This window comes from Macaca fascicularis, chromosome 16 (assembly GCF_037993035.2).
Source record: "Macaca fascicularis isolate 582-1 chromosome 16, T2T-MFA8v1.1".
Lineage (NCBI taxonomy): Eukaryota > Metazoa > Chordata > Mammalia > Primates > Cercopithecidae > Macaca > Macaca fascicularis.
The window spans coordinates 74988652-75010824 of NC_088390.1; the positions used below are offsets into that span (position 1 = coordinate 74988652).

At 39.3% G+C, this 22173-nt stretch overlaps 1 long non-coding RNA gene across 1 annotated transcript; it reads right to left on the minus strand.

Annotated features, from left to right (window-relative positions):
- Window positions 1-14078: 14078 nt before the first annotated feature.
- LOC135967753 (uncharacterized) lies at window positions 14079-21729 on the minus strand. Its single transcript, XR_010581960.2, has 3 exons — window positions 20503-21729; window positions 17495-17663; window positions 14079-17290 (listed from the first exon to the last, which is right to left on the minus strand). It is a non-coding gene; the product is annotated as an uncharacterized lncRNA (long non-coding RNA).
- Between the last annotated feature and the right edge of the window lie 444 nt (window positions 21730-22173).

Genomic DNA, 22173 nt, shown 5'->3' on the forward strand with positions numbered 1-22173 from the left:
TGGCAGTTCTTTACAGCAGTATGAAAACAGACAAATACACCTCCCAAGAAAGAATTCATGAGAAGTAAATTTTTGTATTCTTGCATGGCTGCAAATGTCTTTATTAAAGAACATCATGGCTGAATATCAAATTTTACATTGGGCATTATTTTCCCCAGAATTTTGAAGATTCTGCTCACTGTCCAGTTCCAATAGCATTCTGAAGCCTCGTTCATTCCATTTGATCTCCTCTTTTCTCTTTATTCTGAACTTGGTGGTGGTTGTTGAATTTCATCGTTATATGCCTTGTGGGTCTTTCCCCCCGCCCATTTATTGTGCTGAACACTTGATGAAAACTTCCAGTCTGGAAAATCATGGCCTTGACTCCTTGTATTATTTCTTTGCAAATTTCTTCCCTTCTGTTTTCCACGTACTCTTTTTCTTGCAACATTTCTTCTTTTCTTCTTTCCTTTCTTTTTTCCTCTTTTTTTGGATGTAGAATTTCTTGGATGGACCCTTTAGTTTTTCTATCTTTTTTCTCTTATTTTCCTTATTTTATCTCTGAGTTTTACTTGTTAGTAGATTTTTTTTCAACTCTATTTCCTTCCAAACATTCTATCAAATTAAAAATTTCTATAATTATGCTTTTAATTTCTAAGAGCTGTTTCTTATTCTCTTATTATCTCTTTTTATAGACCATCATTGTATAATAATGTCACTATTTCTCTGAGGATATTTATTATAGTTAAAAAAGTCATTTTGCCAACTGCATTGTCTTTATTTCCATGGAATTTTTTTCTCTTAGTTTGTTTCCCACCCTGCCCCCTGACCCTCAACTTTTTAAAAAAATTTAATTTAATTTTTATTTTTGACATTCAAAGCTTGGAAGAGAGCTGGTACCCAACTTTGTAATATACCAATTCAAAGCAATGCAAAACTATGTAAAAGCTGACGTCAATGTCTAGCTCTCCTAGGCTGTTCGTTTATACTGACCAGAGAGACACTAAAATGCAAACTCTACACTGGTGGGTAATTGACAAAACCCTGTCAATTTAGAACTTCACTGTCAAGTGATCAAGTAGTAACCTGGCATTTCACTGGGAGACTTTCAGATATCAGTGTCTGTGGGATTTTTCTCCTAGACTAATCAGTTTCCTTAAAGAGGAATCCTGTAAGACCCTTACTGTGGTCTAAGTCTAGCTGCTAGTGTTCTTGAAGCCAAGTGGAGATAGGGCTGGTATCCCCAAAACTGGATTTAAACCTCAAGTAAAAGAATGTTTTGCCTCCCAGGCTGGAGTGCGGTGGTGCAGTCTTGGCTCACTGCAGCCTGGACTTCCCAGGCTTAAGTGATCCTCCTGCCTCAGTCTCCCGAGTAGCTGGGACCACCACCATCATTTGTAGAGATGGGGGTTTTGCTATATTGCTCAGGCTGGTCATAAACTCCTGTGCTCATGTGATCTTTCTGCCCCAGCTCCACAAAGTGCTGGGATTACAGGCATGAGCCACCATGCCTGGCCTAACCCACTCTTTAATACACTAATACCTTGTAGATTTCTTTTCATTCCAATAAATATAGATCATCATTGGGAATGAATACAAAGTGTTCTTCTATATAGATCTGCCTTATTTTGCTTATTAATCTCATATTAATGGACTTTCAAGTGATTTCTAGTTTTTCTCTATTGTACAGCATGCAGTAATGAACATCCTTGTATAATTCCTAGAATTGTGACTGCTTGTTGAAAGGTATGCTTATTTACATGTTGATACCTGTTGCCAACCATCCTCTAGAGGTCTTGCCTACCAGTGTTTCATTTTTAGATAGTAAAATCCATTTCTCTTGACTATTTGATTTGATTACTTAGGAATTTTTTTTTTAAACCTAGTATACCTTTATGTCATTTTTCTATAATTTGATTAAAAAGACAGAAACCAAAATCCAAGTGAAGCACACAGGCTTTCGATTTCCTGATTTTATTAGAAATCAAGTGACAAATCTTTTCTTTAGGGCTGAAGAAATATTTTCTTCCTTTCTTTAGATGAGGAAGGCTTGATTTTTATAAATATTTATTATTCTTATTTCTATGAGTTATTCAGGACCGATTCTTGTGCAAAATGTGAAAGAAAGCACACAGAAAAAGATAAATAAAATAGTGCATCTGCCAATTCAACCACTTTTCTGTTGTCAAATTCATCCTTATCCCCAAGGGTAGTCTGAGTTTATCACTTTTGTGGGTAGCCTTCCATTGACTTTCTTTTGCATTTACATAGAGAGCATGCACAAACAGAAATACATAGATCTGTTGTGTGCATGTTTTAATCTAAATGTGATCACGCACATGTATTCTGCAGAGTGCTTTTTCCATCCCATAATATTAAGAGGTGACAACGTGCTAGCACCCCTCGCTCTGGGCACCTCCTTGGCCTCGGCGTCCACTCTGGCAGTGCTTGAGGAGCCCTTCACCCGGCCACTGCACTGTGGGAGCCCCTCTCTGGGCTCCCCTCTGCTTGCCCGGAAGTGTGGAGGGAGAGGTGCAGGCGGGAACCGGGGCTGAGTGCCCAGCTCACAGGCCAGCATGAGTTCTGGCTGGCGTGGGCTTGGCAGGCCCTGCATTCCGAGCGGCCGGCTGCCACCCCGACCCAGGGCAGTGAGGGGCTTAGCACCCAGGCCAGCAGCTGTGGAGACTTCGCCGGGTCCCCCAGCACTGCCGGCCCACTGGCGTCACGCTCGAATTCTCTACGGTCCTCAGATGCCTCCCCGCAGGGCAGGGCTGGGGACCTGCAGCCCTCCATGCCTGAGCCCCCTCGCGGTGGGCTCCTGCACTGTCCGAGCCTCCGACGGGCACCACCCCCTGCTCTGTGGCGCCTGGTCCCATCAACTGTCCAAGGGGTGAGGAGTGCAGGCCTATGGCACGGGCCTGGCAGGCAGCTCCTTCCGAGGTCCTGGTGCGGAATCCACTAGGCAAGCCAGCTGGGCTCCTGAGTCTGGTGGGGACTTGGAGAAGTTTTTGTCTAGCCAGAGGATTGTATATGCATCAATCATCACTCTGTATCTAGCTAATCTGGTGGGGACTTGAAGAACCTTTATGTCTAACTAAAGGATTGTAAATGCACCAATCAGCACTCTGTGTCTAGCTCAGGGATTGTAAACGCATCAATCAGCACTTGGTCAAAACGGACCAATCAGCTCTCTGTAAAATGGACGAATCAGCAGGCTGTGGGTGGGGACAGATAAGGGAATAAAAGCAGGCTGCCAGAGCCAGTCAGCAGCAACCTGCTCGGGTCCCCTTCTGCACTGTGGAATGTTTGTTCTTTCGCTCTATACGATAAATCTTGCTGCTGCTCACTGCTCGGGTCAATGCTGCCTTTATGAGATTTAACACTCACCGCGAAGGTCTGCAGCTTCACTCCTGAAGTCAGCAAGACCATGAGCCCACCAGAAGGAAGAAACTGGACACATCTGAAGGAACAAACTCCAGACACACCATCTTTAAGAACTGTAACACTCACCACGAGGGTCTGTGGCTTCATTCTTGAAGTCAGTGAGACCAAGAACTCACCAGTTCTGGACACGGTATGACTTTGTATTAGTCCATTTTCACTCTGCTGATAAAGACATACCTGAGACTGGGTAATTTATAAAGAAAAAGAGGCTTAACGTACTCACAGTTCCACATGGCTGAGGAGGCCTCACAATAATGGTGGAAGGTGAAAGGCATATCTTACATGGTGGCAGACAAGAAATAATGAGAGAGCCAAGTGAAAGGGGAAACCCCTTATAAAATCAACAGATCTCGTGACACTTATTTACTATCATGAGAACTGTATGGGGAAAACTGTCCCCATAATTCAATTATTTCCCACTGGGTGCCTCCCACAACATGTGGGAATTATGGGAGCTATAATTCGAGATGAGATTTGGGTGGGGACACAGCCCAACCATATCAGGCTTGGAGGCCTCTCTCTCCATGTCAGTTTCCCTAGGCTTACCTTTTTATTTATTTATTTTTGAGATGGAGTCTGGCTCTGTCACTCAGGTTGGAGTGTAGTGGCGCAATCTTGGCTCACTGCAACCTCTGCCTCTTGGGTTCAAGTGATTCTCCTGCCTCAGCCTCCTGAGTAGTTGGGATTACAGGTGTGTGCCACCACACCTGGCTAATTTTTGTATTTTCAGTGGAGACCAGGTTTCATCATGCTGGCCAGGCTGGTCTTGAACTCCTGACCTCAAGTGATCCCCCCGCCTCAGCCTCCCAAAATGCTGGGATTACAGGCATGCATAATATAGATGCAGTATAGTTTATTGAACTATTTCCAAATGATGGACATTTAGATCGTTTCCCTATTAAAAATGATGATGTAGTCAGCAACTTTGTTGCTCCGTTGTTTCTTTCGACTTTTTCTCTAAGACAATGGAAGTGGAATTGTCAGAGGCCTGTGAACCATAGCAACTCCGTCTTAAATAGGAGCTGGGTAAAATGAGGCTGAAACCTACTGGGCTGCATTCCCAGACAGTTAAGGCATTCTAAGTCACAGCATGAGATAGGAGGTCAGCACAAAACACACGTCATAAAAACCTTGCTGATAAAACAGTTTGCAGTAAAGAAGCTGGCCAAACCCCACCAAAACCAAAATGGTGACGAGAGTGACTTCTGGTCGTCCTCTGCTATGTGCCCACCAGTGCCATGACAGTTTACAAATGCCATGACAACATCAGGAAGTTACCCTATACGGTCTAAAAATGGAAGGCATGAATAAGCCACTCCTTGTTTAGCATGTCATCAAGAAATAACCGTAAAAATGGGCAACCAGCAGCCCTTGGGGCTGCTCTGTCTATGGAGTAGCCATTTTTCTATTCCTTTACTTTCTTAATAAACTTGCTTTCATTTTGCACTGCAGACTTGCCCTGAATTCTTTCTTGGGGGAGATCCAAGAACCCTCTCTTGGGGTCTGGATCGGGACCCCTTTCCTGTAACGGAATTGCTGGGTCAAAGGGAAGTATATTTGAATTATAGTTGGATTTAGAGCAGTGTTTCTCAACCATTTTTTCTGTTATTATCCTCCCCGCAGGAAAAATTAAATTGAAATTATTAAATTAAAGTAAAATGCCAAGCTAATTTAATTGTAAATTAAGTTAAATAATTAAATTCCATTAAATTTCTCCCTGATACGAGAAATTAAATACTAAAGAATAAGATTTTGTTGGGTATGGTTGTAATATTGCCCCCTTTGAGAATGATTCGGATAAGTACAAGTTGAAAACTTTTTGTTTGGCAAGTCTATGCAATAGACACATTCCTCTGTTGTAAGGGTTGTAAGATCCAACTCTTGCAACCTGTGCAGCATCTAGTAATTGTGACTTGTCTGGAGCCCTTCTAAAATATTTACTAAATCGAACTGAATGTTGATAACACAACGTCTTAGAACATTATCATACCCGCCATAAAGCAGAGCAGATAGACTGGGTTAATTTCTTCTCATTCCTTTTACATTAATTAACATTGTCAAGAATCACTAGAATGTCACTTGATAATTCACAGAGAAAAACCATGGGGAAGAAATAATTGGGCCAGAGGCTGTCACTAGGGAGAGCTTGCTTACGCATTCCTTTTGTAGAAGCTGTGCATCACTGAGGAGCAGGGAGTCTGGCCCATGAGGCTCCTTCTTTGACATATGCTCTGTGAAAAGCACGGTGGCAGGAAAACCTAAGCTGCTGCATTTGTTATGTGAGAAAAAACTTGATGGCCTCGAAATTAATTCCCTCCCCCCCCCGATGTGGGAAGACTGCAAAAGGACAGGCAAGACATTTAGACATTGTTTCTTTAGCTCTGTTGTATGAATCCGGTAATCATATTAGATGCAAAAGGAAGGGGACTTTCCATCATTACAGGAACAAGACAAAAGTCACCAAGCAGAGAGAATAAGAATAGGGGCACAGACACAGCTGTTGTCTCAGTGCGGTTGGAAGAATAAGGATGCCTTTGCCATCTCTACTACAGAAAAGTTGTGGTCTAATCTTTCTGCCCTGTACTGGCTGTGTTGCTTTGACAAGTTGCTTGGTGGCTCTGGTCCTCCGTTGGGCTGCATGAGCTGGAAGCAAAAGGTTTTGCTCAAATCACTTGAGTGGAGAGATTTGATGTCAAAACATTTGGAATTACAGCTGAGAGCTAATAAAATGCTAATGTAGGAACTAAGAGACTTTCTGGATTTCTAAGTAACGTTTTTATGTGTGTGTGAACATTTTAATTTTCATATTTATGGTTTCACTTTAACATGAATTAGAAAAAAGTCACATTAAACTACTGACTTCATAGATAATATTTATTGTTTTGGATGTGTCTCTTAAGAAACAAAATTCATTGTAAATTGACTTAAATAAAAATAACATATAACAGTTGTATATGGATATGGTTAAAAGAAAGAATGAAGGAGTTTTGGAATGAATACAGTTTGGGAAACAGTGACTATGCCATTTTTTCCCCCTAGAATTGGCTCCATGCCCCACCACTTAGCATAGATGGGTCAGAGCAGTTAAAATCATTCCTTGTGTTTTCTGTAACTGAGAAGGAAGAACATGGAAGGAATCTCCAAGATGGTTTCAGCACTTTTGTTAGGAATCCAAAACATAAGACATTTTTTCTTAAAAATACTAATAGCTAACTTTTATTGAGGGCTCCTTGTGCCAGACACTATTCTAAATATTTTATGTATTTTCTTTCATCTAATCCTCATGACAACCCTGGGAACTGAATTCTAATATTACTTTTCTTTTTTTTTTTTTTTTTTTGAGATGGGGTCTCATTCTGTCACCCAGGCTGGAGTGCAGTGCCTCAATTTTGGCTCAATGCAACCTCCACCTCCCAGGTTCAAGTGATTCTCCTGCCTCAGCCTCCCGAGTAGCCGGGATGACAGGTGCATGCCACCACTCCTGGCTAATTTTTGTATTTTTAGTAGAGATGGGGTTTCACTGTGTTGGCTGGTCTTGAACTCCTGACCTCAAGCGATCCTCCCACCTTGGCCTCCCAAAGTGCTGGAATCACAGGCGTGAGCCACCACGCCTGGCTGGTATTATCATTTTTGTCCCCATTTCACGGATTAGGAAATTGAGGTCCAGAGAGCGTGTTGCTTAAGGCTCCAGAACTAATAAAGTAGCCAGGCTTTGAACTCAGGCAGACTAATTCCAGGAACGGTCATCTTCTCCATGCCAGTCTTATGACTGCAAGACCTCCCAGAATGAGGAATGCTTCCTACTGGAGCAGCTAGGAGTCTCGTTTTTTTCCAGAAGCTTGAGGCTGGCTTCCTAGACAAGTGCTTCTCATACTTTAATAAGCTTTCCGAATCACCAAGGGATCCTGTGTGAAAACCAGGATTAAGGAGATATGGGTTGGAACTAGAGATCCAGCATTTCTAACAAGCTCCCAGGCAATGCTGCTCCTGATGACCCCTGGAGTGTGCTTTGAATAGAAAGGTCAAGGGCCTCTTATTTTTGTGGACTGCACCTCTCTTGCTTTTTATTCCCCTGACCTGTCTCCAAGGCATCAACTGAGTTCAGGGTGCACGTGAAGTTGGATACAAACCCACATTGGTGAAACCGGACATTTGGCGATTAGATTCAGCACAGATGTGTCCTTGGATTTCTCCCTTTCTTTGTTAGCTAAAAAGGGAGCATATCGAGCTCCTCTCAAAGAGAAAAGCAACCAATGGCCTCATGTCCACAGGGCACAAAGGCTTAGCTCTCCCTTCTCAGGGAAACAAGATTCCTAATACATTTGGAGAGTTCAGTGTTAGTCTTGGGCCTTGGGCTGCAAACCTGTTTTTTAACTTTATGTAACATCTTGGCTCTTTTTCCAAGAAGAAGTGTTTCAAAATTGTTTAACGTCCCCACTCTGGGATGTCTACAAAGAGACAAATTGTCCTTTCATATGAGTTGACTTGGCAATGAAGCATGGCCTGTCCCTTTTGCTGTCCAGAAATCTCCCAAACTTGTGGCCGGTAACCTCTTCCTTTCTGTCCTTTCCCAAGATTCCCTTTGGATGGAAGTCAGCTATGAACGCTCTCCTGATTTGCATTCAATTGTATAAATTGTCATAGGTACGAATCTTCATTCAGAAGCTTGAGTGTATGAGAAAAACAACTTATAATGTATTTTTGAAATTCAATCTAATTTATATTTCAAGCTCCTATTTCTCTAGGGTGGAAAAATGTAATCTCAGTTAATTTGAGGGTTCTTCCTGCCCTAGCACTGTATTTAAATTCAGGGGAACTGGATGTCCCATGGGTTTATCTACTCTTTAATATAATCTGGTTGTATGGGCATTGGGTAAGACATCTGCCGCCCAATTTGGTCCTTCCTCGTTGGCCCAAGCATGTCACCACAGAGTCTTCCTTGTTCTTGTCTATATGGTTCATACATGGCCTTCCTCTTACTCAAGATGTTTTCCAAGAAATATTTTGTCTAGGGTAAGAATCCTTTCCAGACTCCTAACATCATAGGCTTTTAAAACAGTGGAGCCAGGAAAAATATTGTTTGTTTCTGTTTCCTTCTTTAAGCTCAACCTTATGCCCTAACCAATAAGCATAAAATAACTTTGCTGTTAAAAATGGAGAAAAGGCCAAAACAAGAGATAACATAGATACATATTTGAAAAATATCACCTTGCTACAAAATATAATGTCTCAGATGAATTGCCATGCAATTTGTGCAGATCTATGTACGTTTCCACTCTTTTTCCATGCTGCACCTGTTTTAATGATATGCTCATTCTCCTAAATGCTCTTCCTTGTACTTGTACTTCTCTATTCTGGTTCACTCAGCCTGTGGCAAAGAAGTATGGAACTGGGAGAGGTGGAAGATTCAGAGCTAGAGGAGAAGGAAGGAGGATAATGAAGCACACCTGAGAACTTTGCTGTGTCATGGTTTTGAAAATGTGGCTTATACTGTTGCCCACATATATGCAACTGAGTTCAGGGGGCACATGAAGTTGGATACAAACCACGTTGGTGAATCAGACATTTGGTGATTAGATCCAGCACAGATGCGTTTATATGCAAGTTTATAGTGAGATGATATATAGTAATGGTGATTAACTCGATTGTTGATACAATACTGGTGGTAAGCTCATTTTAATGCGTAGTTTATTGGAGTTGTTAAGGACATTATCTTTAGAGTAAGAAAGCCACATTTGATTCCTGGATCTGGCACTTCAGTATAGTTGACCTGGGCAAGCTACTAACCCTTGCCAATTATTGCAATGGGAGTAACAGTAGTGTCTATATGGTAGGATTGCTGTAAGGTTTAAATAAGATAATATAATGCATACTAAGAGCTAAGTATGATGACTGCCTGGCCTGGGGCAAGCAGAATGAATGTTAACTTATAATAACAATCATATAAATAGGGTCAATTTTCTGAAAATTTCCTCATTTTAGCTATCTTTAAGTAGATCTTTTCTTTGTCCTTATTTCTGAATATGGAAACAACTCCAGAGGCAAAGACCATTATTCAACTGATCTTAAGGACCAGCAGACAAAGCTTCTGATGTAGATTTACCATCATTCCCTTCACCTCAGAAGTTATGTCTCTAACATACCTTATGTTGAGCGTGCTGATTTAGCAAACCTGAAGCCCTGGTTTTAATACACAAGACTTGCAGCATGGCCACCAGGAAAATGTTTCCGACTGCTCGTTGTGGAAAGAGTAGTTAGTCTGCACCTGTCAACATCGCAACTGGAATCATCTCAAAACGCAAGACACATGGTTTGGAGCTGGCAAAGGAAAGTATATTTTCACCCTAAACACGTAGCTCATTTCCATTAATTGAGTCTGAATATTCACAAGTTGCAAAGCTCCAGACAGGTTTTCACAAGCCCAAGAGCAGGCACTGACAATATTTACAGCTCTCTAAGCTGAATCGTGTTACTAGGAAGTTCATAAATATGGAGGATGCCTGCTCTGCTGTCATTTGTGTGATATCTGGGCTTCTGCTGTGATTTTCTGGGCTCCTTTAATCCAGGAACCTATGGTTGGGAATGACAAACATCTACCAGTTTCTGAGTTCCAACTCACGTTGGTTGCTATTATGCAACCCAGGTCACTCTCTTGGGAGGTCTCCATGGAGCTCCTCTTTCCATCTCTAGACACTCTTTCAATCCTTGCATGTTTCTCTCATCCTTTCTCTAAGCTTTGCTTTTTTCCCATCTAGTTTGCTCTTCAACAAAACAAAATAAACATCACAGAAATAAACCGATGCCATCCAGTTTGGCAGAAGTTATGTCTTTATGGGGTATTATTATATTTACCTCTTTCCAAACTTCTTGATATTGAAGTTTCATCTGACTTCTGTAGTTTCCTCTCTTAGGACTCTGTAAAATAGAGTTGGGAATTTTGGGAGGCCGAGACGGGCGGATCACGAGGTCAGGAGATCGAGACCATCCTGGCTAACAGGGTGAAACCCCGTCTCTACTAAAAAGTACAAAAAACTAGCCGGGCGAGGTGGCGGGCACCTGTAGTCCCAGCTACTCGGGAGGCTGAGGCAGGAGAATGGCGTGAACCCAGGAGGCGGAGCTTGCAGTGAGCCGAGATCGCGCCACTGCACTCCAGCCTGGGTGACAGAGCGAGACTCGCTCTCAAAAAAAAAAAAAAAAAAAAAAAGAGTTGGGAATTGTAGTCATTCTTCCACTTACGTCACCAGAGGATGAACATATCTGTTTTTATATGTTGCACAAGGATAGCATAAGTGACAAATGAAATATTGTTTTACTTCATGAACAACAACAAAAAGAAAGATAAATAAAGTAAGAACTTTTGTTTTTAGGGGATGATGTGAATGAATTTAAATTAATATTGATTATATAAGCAATAATAATAACACATTGTAGGATTTAAAATAGATTTAAAATGTAGGCTAATTTAAACATAAATAAGAATGGAGTGAATGGAGTTAAAGTGTTCTAAGGTTTTTGTCTGGAGAGTAGGTAAAGACAACAATTAATGTCCTGCTTTGATAAGCCAAGGATGTGTGTTATAATTTCCAGGTAGCACTAAAAGAATGGTTAATGCATGTACAATTTTCATGCTAATAGAGAAAAGATGTAATAATAAAAAAAATCAATCTGAAACAAGATGAGAAAAGACAAAAAAGGAACAAAGAACAGATGGAACAAATAGAAAACACATGATAGATGGTAGTTTTATCTGCTTGATGATATACTTACTAATGAATTATGTCCCCTTCTCTCCTCCAAATTCATATGTTGAAGTTCTAACCCCCAATACCTAAGAATGTGACTATTATTTGGAAATAGTGCCTTTATAGAAGTAATCAAGGTTAAATGTGATCATTAAGGTAAATGAGATCCAAAATGACTGGTCTCTCTATAAGAAGAGAACATTGGGATACAGAGACACAGAGAAGAGATCATGTACAGACAGAGGGAAAAGACAGCCATTTACAAGTTAGGGAGAGATGCCTCAGAAGAAACCAGCCCAGCTGACACCTTGATTTAGACTTCTAGCCTCCAGAACTATGAGAAAACAAGTATGTGCTGTTTAAGCTGTCAGGTCTGTGGTATTTTGTTGTGGCAGCCCTAGCAAACTAATGCAGCTTCCTAGACATATCAGTATTTATGTCAAATGCAAATGGACTATATTCTCAAAAGACACAAATTGCTAAATTGGAATGAAAGAAGACCCATGTTGGTTACAAGAGACATATCAAGAACATAAGAATGTGGAAAGATTGGAATAAAAAGGTGAAAAAAAAGATACACTATGAAAACTCTAACCAAAAGAAATTTGATGTAGCTATGTTAAGATTAAAAATGCTGTTTTTAATGCAAAAGGAGTGGTAGAGATAAAGAGAACATTTCATAATGCCAGAAAGATCCATTTACCAAGAAGGTATAAAAATTCTCCATTTGTATAGATCCAGTAATATGGAATCAAAAAGGCAGAAATGAATAGAATCACAGTCATATTGACAGATTTTTATCACACTTGTCAGTGGCTGATAAAATAAGTAGATATAAAACAGCAATAATACACAAAACTTGAATAATGCAATCAACAAATTTGATCTAAGGACATGTAGAGAGTATTGCAACCAACAACTGGAGAAGAGCTCTTAATTTCAAGCACAATAAAAATTAGCTATATGCTGAAACATAAAGGAAGTCTCACCAGATTTCATGTTGCAAATCATATAGTGTTTGATTTCTAAACAAATTTAATAAATTTGAAAATCAGTAACAACAAATGGTCCTGGAGTAACTAGGCATCTGTATGCAAAAAGTGAACTTCAACCTGTACATTATACATAAAAATGAACTTAAAATAGATTTTAGATCTAAATGAAAAAGTTAACATCATTTAAAAAATTAGAAAAAAACAGAGGAGAAAAGTCTTCATGGCCTTTGGAGAAGAAACTTCTATAAAGATCTGGCTGAAGGCGGCCTGGTCTCTTTATCTTTAGTTAAACAAAATTAAAGTAGTAGCAAAGGAAGGCAGAGTACTTTACCCAGCCAACTTGTTTACTCATATGATCTTAAGACTAACCTTTATGGTACCACAGGTGCTTAAGTGCTTTTCTTATGCAGATCACAAAAAGTCATTAATCATAACAGTCAGTAATCATAATTGGACTTCATTGAATTTAAAACTTTGCTTTTCGAAAGACACTGTTAAGAATCAAAGAAGCAAGCCACAGACTCAGATAAAATATTTGCAATACATATATATGACAAATGATTTGCGTCCAGAATGTATAAATAACTCTTGCAGCTGAATGGCAAGAGGATAACAAAAACCCAATAAAAAATGAGCAAAAGATTTGAATGGATACTTCACAAAAGTATCTTAATGGCCAAGAAGCACATGGAATGATGCTGTACATTATTAGTCATAAGACAGATGCAAATTACAATCACTAGGATAGTCAAAATGTAAAAGGTTAGCAGTAGCCTGTGTTGGTGAGGATGTAGAAAAACTATAACCAGGCTGAGAGTGGTGGCTCACACCTGTAATCCCAGCACTTTGGGAGGCTGAGGTGTATGGATCACCTGAGGTCAGGCGTTGTGGACCAGCCTGACCAACATGGTGAAACCCTGTCTCTACTAAATACAAAAAATTAGCCCCGCATGGTGGCACATGCCTGTAATACCAGGTATTTGGGAGGATGTGGCAGTGCTCATCACACAGTTCCCCACACGGGGCACCAACTGTGGCAGTGCACCTCTCACGGGGCCGCCAGCTGCAGGGGCTCTGTCCCTTGCAGACCCCTGATCTGGCAACGGATGAATAACGTACACTGACACACAGATATTCTGCTTTGCCTGTGCAGCTGAGTGTGTCTCAGCTGCTGTACAGACTCCCTGCTGAGTCCTGTAAACAGTTGTGACTTGGCCCTGATCAGCTAGTGAGACTTGCATTTATTCGGTGAGATTAATTAATAAAGGCTTGAGTTAACACCATTAGAGGGTAATTGACATTGTGGACTTCCTAAGTAAAAAGCACTTAAGCACCTGTGGTACCATAAAGGTTAGTCTTAAGTTCATATGAGTAAACAAGTTGGCTGGGTAAAGTACTCTGCCTTCCTTTGCTACTACTTTAATTTTGTTTAACTAAAGATAAAGAGACCAGGCCGCCTTCAGCCAGATCTTTATAGAAGTTATACAAACTTCTCGGCCTTCCAAGAAGATTTGTGTCTGTCTCTACAACTATCTCTAATATTTTCCCCCACCAGCCTGATCGAACCCCAACCAGAGACTGAGGCAGGAGAATCACTTGAACCCAAGAGGCAGAGGCTGCAGTGAGCCGAGATTGCACCATTGCGCTCCAGCCTGGGCAACAAGAACAAAACTCTATCTCAAAAAAAAAAAAAAAAAGAAAAGAAAGAAAACTAGCACCTCATTTATTACTGCTGAGAATTGTAGAACTGCAAAGTGGTTCTAAAGTTGTAGAACCACTTTAGAAAAAAATTGGGCAATTTCTTATAACATTTACATATTTACTGTATGATTCAGAAATTTCATTACTATGTTGTACGTAAGATAAACGAAAACACGTCTGCAAAATAATTATATATAAATGTTTATTGTAGTTTTATTTGTAATAACAAAAAAACTGGAGACAATTCAGATATTCATCAAACAGTGAATGGATAAACAAATCGTGATATATTCATGCAATGGAACACTTCTTCAGCAATAAAAAGCAAAAAGCTACTGATACATGCAACATCATGACTATGTCTCGAAATCATTATGATGATCAAAGAGGGTAGAGTAAATAATGTATGATTCTATCTATACAAAATTGTACAGCCAACAAAACTAGTTTGCAGTGACAGCAGTTTAGTGGTTGTGGTTAAAAGCAGAGTTGGAGAACTTTTTTTGGAGTGAAAATATGTTCAGTATATTAATCGTGGTCATGGTTACACAAATGTTTATGTTTTTCAAAACTCATGAAACTGCATAAATATGTATAAATGTATATAATGTATTGTATGTAATTTATACCTAAATTAAATTGATTTAAAAAGAAAAAATCAATAAAAATATTAAGAAATACACTTTTAAATAAACCGTGAGGCAAAGAGCCAATTATAATGGAAACTGAAAAAAAATTTGAATTGAATGATATTACAAATATTAGATGTCAAGACTTCCTGGTAAATAAGTACTTAAGGGGAAATGCCCTAAGTACATATATTGAAAAAGAAAAAAAGTGTTGGAAATTAATTAGCCAAGTGATATGGTTTGGCTCTGTGTCCCCACCCAAATCTCATCTTGAATTGTAATCCCCATATGTTGATGGAGGGACCTGGTTGGAGGTGATTGGAATATGTGTGTGGTTTCCCCCATGCTGTTCTCATGATAGTAAGTGAGTTCTCATGAGATCTGGTTGTTTGATAAGTGTCTAGCACTTCCCCCTTCTCTTTCTCTCTCTCTTGCCACCATGTAAGACATGCCTTGCTTCCCCTTCTGCCATGATTGTAAGTTTCCTGACGCCTCCTCAGCCACATGGAATGCGAATCAATTAAACCCCTTTTGTTTATAAATTACCTAGTCTTGGATAGTTCTTTATAGCAGTGTGAAAACGAATTAATACACCAAGCATCCACTCCAATAAGTTAGGAAGAAAATGGCAAAGTAAACTTCAAGGAGGCAGAAGAAAAGAAATAAATATTACAACAGACAATAATGAAGTAGAAAGCAAACATCAAAGCTAAAATTTGGCCTTTTGAAAATACTAAAATAATTGATAAACTTCTCATAAGATTAATTTTTTAAAAAATAAAGAATGCACAAAAGACTAATGTCTGAAATAAAAATAGAGACTCCACCACATACCTTTCAGACATTAAAAAGATATCAAAATGATTTTAAAAGAAGACAAAGAAGGAAAGTAGGCACAAATGATTACCTAAAATGAAAAGGAAGATAGCAACACTAATCCTACGGATATTAAAAAGATAAGAGGTCATTTTATAAATGGTGTTATAAAGTGAATTGTATTCCCTACCCCCAAATGTGTGCGTTGAAGTCCTAACGTCGAATGTGACTGTATTTGGAAATAGGACCTTTAAGAGGTAATTAAGGCTAAATGAGGTTGTAGGGATGGGGCCCTAGTCCGATATGACTGGTGTCCTTATGAGAAGAGAAAGAGCAACTAAGAATGTGTGCAGAGACCAGGCCATGTGAAGACATAATAAGAAGGCAGCCCAGTTGGGTGCAGTGGTTGATGCCTATAATCCCAGCACTTTGGGAGGCCAAGGCAGGCAGATCATTTAAGGTCAGGAGTTCAAGACTATCCTAACCAACATGATGAAACCCTGTCTCTACTAAAAATACAAAAATTAGCCAGGCATAGTGGTGGGTGCTTGTAATCCCAGCTACTTGGGAGGCCAAAGCAGGAGAATCCCTTGAACCCAGAGGTGGAGATTGCAGTGAGCTGAGATCGCGCCACTGCATTCCAGCCTGGACAGCAGAGTGAGACTCAGTCTTAAGAAAAAAAAAAAAAAAAAAAGGCTGCCCTCCGCAAGTCAAAGAGAGAGACCTCAGGAGAAATCAAACCTGCCAACCCCTTGATCTTGGACTTCCAGGCTCCAGAACCTGAAGAGGCAAGCGACAGACTCAGAGAAAATTTCTGTTGTTTAAGCCACCTAGTCTGTGGTATTTTGTTACAGTAGCCCTAGCAAACTGATACAGGCTCAAATAAATTTCATTGTTTAGATTAAAAAAAACAAAATCTCTTGATAAAGCAACTTACCCAAACTAACACAAGAAAAAATAGACAACCTGAATGCTCTTAGTGAAGCCATTGATCCATAAGTAAAAATCTTCATTCTAGGGAAGCTCTAGGCCAACGTGGTTCCACTAGCAAATTACACCAAAAAAATTTAAGAAAAAAGTGCCACTCTTCCACAAACTCCTCCAGAGAATGATGAAAGGTAGATCATTCTCCCAATGCATTCCTATCATAACTTTATACCAAAATAAGAATACATAAAAACTTTATTGAAATAAATGGAAAAAAACCAGGTAGACTAGTTGAAAAATGAACATGATCTGAAGATGCACTTCAAAAGGAGGATGTACAGATGGCCAAGAAACTTATGAAAAGGCTCAACTTCATTACCCTGCAGGGAAATGAATGTTAAAAACACAGTGAGGTAACTGTACACACCCACCAGAATGGCTAATATTAAAATCAAGCAGTGAGGAGGACCTTGGGTAACTGGAACTCTTACACACTGCTAGCTACAGGATAAATTGGTTACAGTCACTTTGGAAAATGGTTTGGTAGTTTTTACTGAAGCTGAAGATTCATATGCACTGTGACCCAGGAATTTCTCTCCTAGATATATAGCTAACATAAATAAGTGCATGCAGTTATATACAATAATTTCAAAGCAGTATCATTCATGATAACCCTGAAGAGAAAACAACATAAATATCCATTAACCACAGAATGGATAAATGCATTGCAATATAGTATACAGTAAAAGTATCTATTGCAATAAAAATTAATAAATTATAGCTACATTAAAAAATGGGGATCAGCTGGGTGTGGTGGCTCTTGCCTATAAATTCCAGCACTTTGGGAGGCTAAGGCAGAATTGCTTGAGCCCAGAAATTTGAGACCGGCCTGGGCAACAGAGTGAGATCCCGTCTCTACAAACAAATTTTAAAAATTAGCTGGATGCGGTGGTACACGTCTGTAGTCCCAGCTACTTAGGAGGCTCAGGCAGGAGGATCAATTGAGCCCAGGAGATGGAGGTTGCAGTGAGCTGTGATCATGCCACTGTACTTCAGCCTGGGTGATAGAATGAGATCCTGTTTCAAAAAAATGTGGATGAAGCTCACAAATATAATGTTGAGTGAAATAAGCTAATCACAAGGATGACATACTCTGGGATTCCACTTATGTAAAGAACAGTATAGACTGAATAAAAGCATAGATTTTAAGGATGAACAAATAGTAAGTAAAAATGACATAAAAAGGCAAGTAAGTCATTACCATAAAAGGTGAATGTTCCCTTATCGGGGAAGGATGGGGTTGTGATTAGGAAGAGGTAAGCAAAGAGGTGCTGGAGTCTTGGAAAGTTCTATTTCTTGATCTTGGTCGTCGTTATATGGGTGTATGCTTTATGGTGGCTGTGAATTTCTTCTTCACTTTTCCCTCTGTGCTTTATGTTTCACAATAAAAAAGTTAAGATTAAATGAGAAAAGAGAGCACCCAAAGTTCTTTAGAAATAAAAATGTAAGTTTCATGAAAGGCATTGCTATTAGTTCTAGCCTTTGTCATCTCACATCCGTTCACCTATTCACCTATCTGCCTACTACCCAAGCATCCATCCATCCATCCATCCATCCATCCATCCATCCATCCATTCATCCCTCCTTCCCTCCATCCACCCCTCCATCAATCTATTCTTCTATTCATCTTTCCTTTTACCATTTATTCATTCACCCACACCTGAGGCAGTTCAGTTCTCCCTAGAGAATTGTAGGGATTGACAGTTTGAGTAATAATGACTAGACCTTGAGATGAATGATTGAACTGTTACTAAGCTACCTAGTTTTCCTCTCCTGAAAGCCAACATGTTCCTTACTAAGAACTGGGCATGGATTTGGTTTTCTGTTGGTGTGAAGCCTTATACAGTTCTAAGATCTGTAGATCTGGGCTAGGGTACAGAGAAATTGCCTGTCCGCTTTCTTTTAATTTGCATTCATTAATAGGATCCATTATGAGGCTGTTCTGATGTAGCTATAATCTCAGGGAGAGGCACACAGTCCCACGTTTCATAACAATGTTTTTGTCAATGAAGGATCACATATATGACAGTGGTCCCATCAGATTATAATACTGTATTTTTACCGTACTTTTTCTATGTTTAGATACACAAGTACTTAGCATTGTGTTAAAATTGCCTACAGTATTCAGTACAGTAACATGCTGTACAGGTTTGTAGTCTAGGAGCAATTGGCCATACCATGTAGTCTAGGTATATAGTAGGTTATACCATTTAGGTTTGTATAAGTGCGCTCTTGGATGTTCACACAGTAACAAAATTACCTAACGATGCGGTTTTTGAACATATCTCTGTCATTAAGTGATGCATGACAAATAAATGCCCATATGTCTGGAATCAGAAATTCCATTCCTAAGAATCTATTCTCAGAAAATACTAGTGCTGGTACTATAAAGATGTAAGTACAAAAAAATGTTTATTTCAGAGTTGTTTGTAATGGCAAAGACAATTTAGAAATATCTTAAATTTCCATCATCAATGGACTAATGAAAGAAATTATGGAAAAGTCATATCACGAAGCATAACATCACCTTTTATAAATGAGATTTATGATGACCTAGAAAGTTCTCCAAGTTATATTATTAAATGTAAAAGGCAAGTTACAGAATAATACATCTGATAATATGATATCACTTGAATAAAAATGGTAGCTCTCAATATATATGTGCATGTACTTGCATATGGAGTTCAAAAGGATATACATACACTCCGATTTTAATGGGTAATTTATGGGGAAAGAAATGAGATTGGGGGAAGGGAAACTAAAAAGAGGTTTTAAGATTACAGTACTTTATAATTCTAAATGTTATAATTGTTACAAGAAGAATACATTCATGCATTACTTGTGTGTTTTAAAAGTAATTTTTAAACCTTTAGTTAGAAAATTAAAAAATAATGCCTGATCATTTTTTAAAAATTAGAAAGTATACAAAATAATGAAGAAAACATTTAAAAATCTGTATTTTCCTTATCCAGATCCCTTCAAGTCTCATGTTAATAATTATAATACTGTATTTTTACTGTACTTTTTCAAGCCTAGTCTGTGCTTGACAGTCATAGAATGATAGAATGAATGAATCTTTCCAAGCCTTGCTTCAAGCACCAAATTCTGCTGAAATAAAAGACCTTGTCTTGTACAATGTAGATGACATTGAGCTAGGGATAGATGATTTAATTTAAATTGCGTCCATAACCCAGGTCACCTTGAACAAGTTATTTAACCTCTCTAAGCTCAGTGAACAGGTTTGCAAAGTGAGGATAATGATGTCTGTCTTTCTGCAGGACTACTGTGAGGATTAATGAAGTAACCTGTGAGATTGCGCTTTGCCTCTACGTGGACCTCGTGTATTATCAGGACTGAGATTTTTCTTGCAACAAAAAGATAAATGAAAGATACTTGTGACAGTTAATCGCCTCCTTCAGGAAACAGGTTCTTCAGATTATTGGAAGCATTTATCAATTTACCATCTCTCTGGCATAGACATCAGCAGAGGCAGGAGTAACCGGAATGGAAACCGCAATCTGAGCAACCAGGAAACAGAGTTATGCTTCAGGAAAGGAAATAGACACTTGTTTTGCTTTTGTCTTGAACACAATGCTTGGATTTTAACATACATGCAGTCTTCGCATCACCTCTTGAGATTGTGTAGTGGGTATTTTTTGAGGTATAGCCCAGCATCCCATGATTCTGTCATTGTGCCCTTATCAAGAATAGTGGACTCCTGGAAGCCATTTTGTATGATGTGACCTCATCCCTGGCCACCAATGATTGGCTTAAAAAGGGGCAGAGTATTTCTTCCAGGAGCCTGGAAAATGCCAGCCTCTCCATTGACTGAAGCTGTATCCTTTAACCCTTTGATGGCATAATAACCTTCTTCTTCACAGTTATTAAAAGTGAGATTTTTGTATTCCATTGACTTTTGTCCTAACTCAGAGGATAGAATTTGTCAGTAGTGGTAAGACTAAAATTATACCTGTTGTGTTTTTCTGGCTCTTCTGTCTCTCACGCTTTCTCTCTCCCTTTCTCCCCTTAACCCTCCTACCCTCACTCCCTGCCCCCAACCTTTTGCTAATCATATACATAAACAAAGGGATAGAGAAATTCACAAAACAGTTGTACTTGTCATGAACATTTTTTTCCCACTGCTGTGAAAGTTGAAAAAAACCGACAAAATAATAATAGGCTTTCCCATCCACAACCCCCATTCCTTACCAGCTGTTGAATTTTATAAGCCAACAAAACAAGCTTGTGGCTGGACAAAGCAGCTTCCAGAAGAGGCAGACAAATTCATTCCTAGGCCAGCGATTTAATTGGATGCAGCGAAGAACATGGTGTGGCTTTTTCTGAGCACTTGAAGTAGAGGCAGGCTTTCTGTTCCAGCAAACACAGGCTGCAGAAGCTGTGTGATTTGTAGTACTTCATTCGATATGAGCAACCATTATGAAGAAGCTTTCTGTCATCAATAGGAGTCCCCCAACAAGTATTTTAAAATAATGACCTTCACAGCCAAATTTATACCAGTATCCTCTCTACCACCTACTGCCCCCCATAAGTAGCTGAGAAGCCAGTCTGGGGGCTGTGGGAAGGTAGGATCCTCCCAAGAGGAATGAAAACACTGGAGACAGAGAAGAAGAAAAGAATAAGGAGAAATCATTCTTCCTGGTCTCCTGATGGCTTTCCTGTTCCTGGTTCCTGTTGTTCTTCAGTTACATGAGACACTCCAGCTGCTTTATAATAAATCACCCTTTATTTATTTATTTATGCTAAAGTTGGCTTGAGTGAAGTTCTGATACTTATAACAAAAGAAGTCTAGGTAATACTAAGAGATATAACTATCCTGCTTTTCCAGTGAGGAAACCGAGAGTCAATGGGGTGAAGTAACTTGCCCAAGGTCAAATGGCTTTCCTCCCCAGGTTTATTTAACTCCCAAGACAAGGACCTTTTCACAGAGCTGATGAGGACAAGCAATGTCTAAGCTGATGGCAGCCTGAATTATAAGGACACGCTGCCTTGCTGATCTTCTCTCTCTCTGCAAGAAGTCATCTAATAAGAATCTCATTCTTCATTTATTTGTTTTTCCTGCACTTCCTTATAATTCGTCTTCCCATTTTTCTGGTCAGGAGGAAAGCCCTACCTCCAGCCACAGCCCTGAAAATCTCTGAGTTATGGTAGGTTGATGAGAGAGGGATTTGGAAACGAGATTTTTGATTCATCTCCTCTCCAATCTGAGGCCAGGCAGCATGCTTGCTATTTAACCCCTGTTATTTAATTGTGTACTATGAGATTCAATATATCTGCTAGGCTGCTAGCCTTTACCATCATCATTATAAGTCCATGAATGTTAAAATGTATAGGTGGGATTGTGACGATTTACCGACATCAAAAGTTCTTCTGGAAACAAACTTCGTAAAAAAAAAAAAAAAAAAAAAAAAAAAAAAAAGATGTATTAAATTATTTTAATTGTGAAAAAAAAAGCAAGTGGTGAATTTTAGTCTTGTCAGTCTTCCAAAGATCGACATACTCTAGCTTCCCTTTCACCATGTCTCATACACAGGCATTTCTGAGATGAAAGAAGTGGGCCCTGCCATGGAACAGAATTTATGCATTTAAGTTTTCTTTATTTCTGTGAAAAAGAGAAGAAAGTAAATATCATCCATAAACCTATAATCTTAGCACTATCCGTGTTTGGAATTTGGTACATTTTTTCCCCCATCCTTTTTCTTATGCATCTGTTTCATTCAGAGGTGTTGTCAAATGTCTGTTTAATTCTGTAACATGCTTTTAAAAAACTTAATATGACAGTATAAGCATTTTCCACACTGCTGCATGTTTTTTTACAGCCATACATTTCAGGACAGGCAAAATTTAAGATTGTAATGTAAT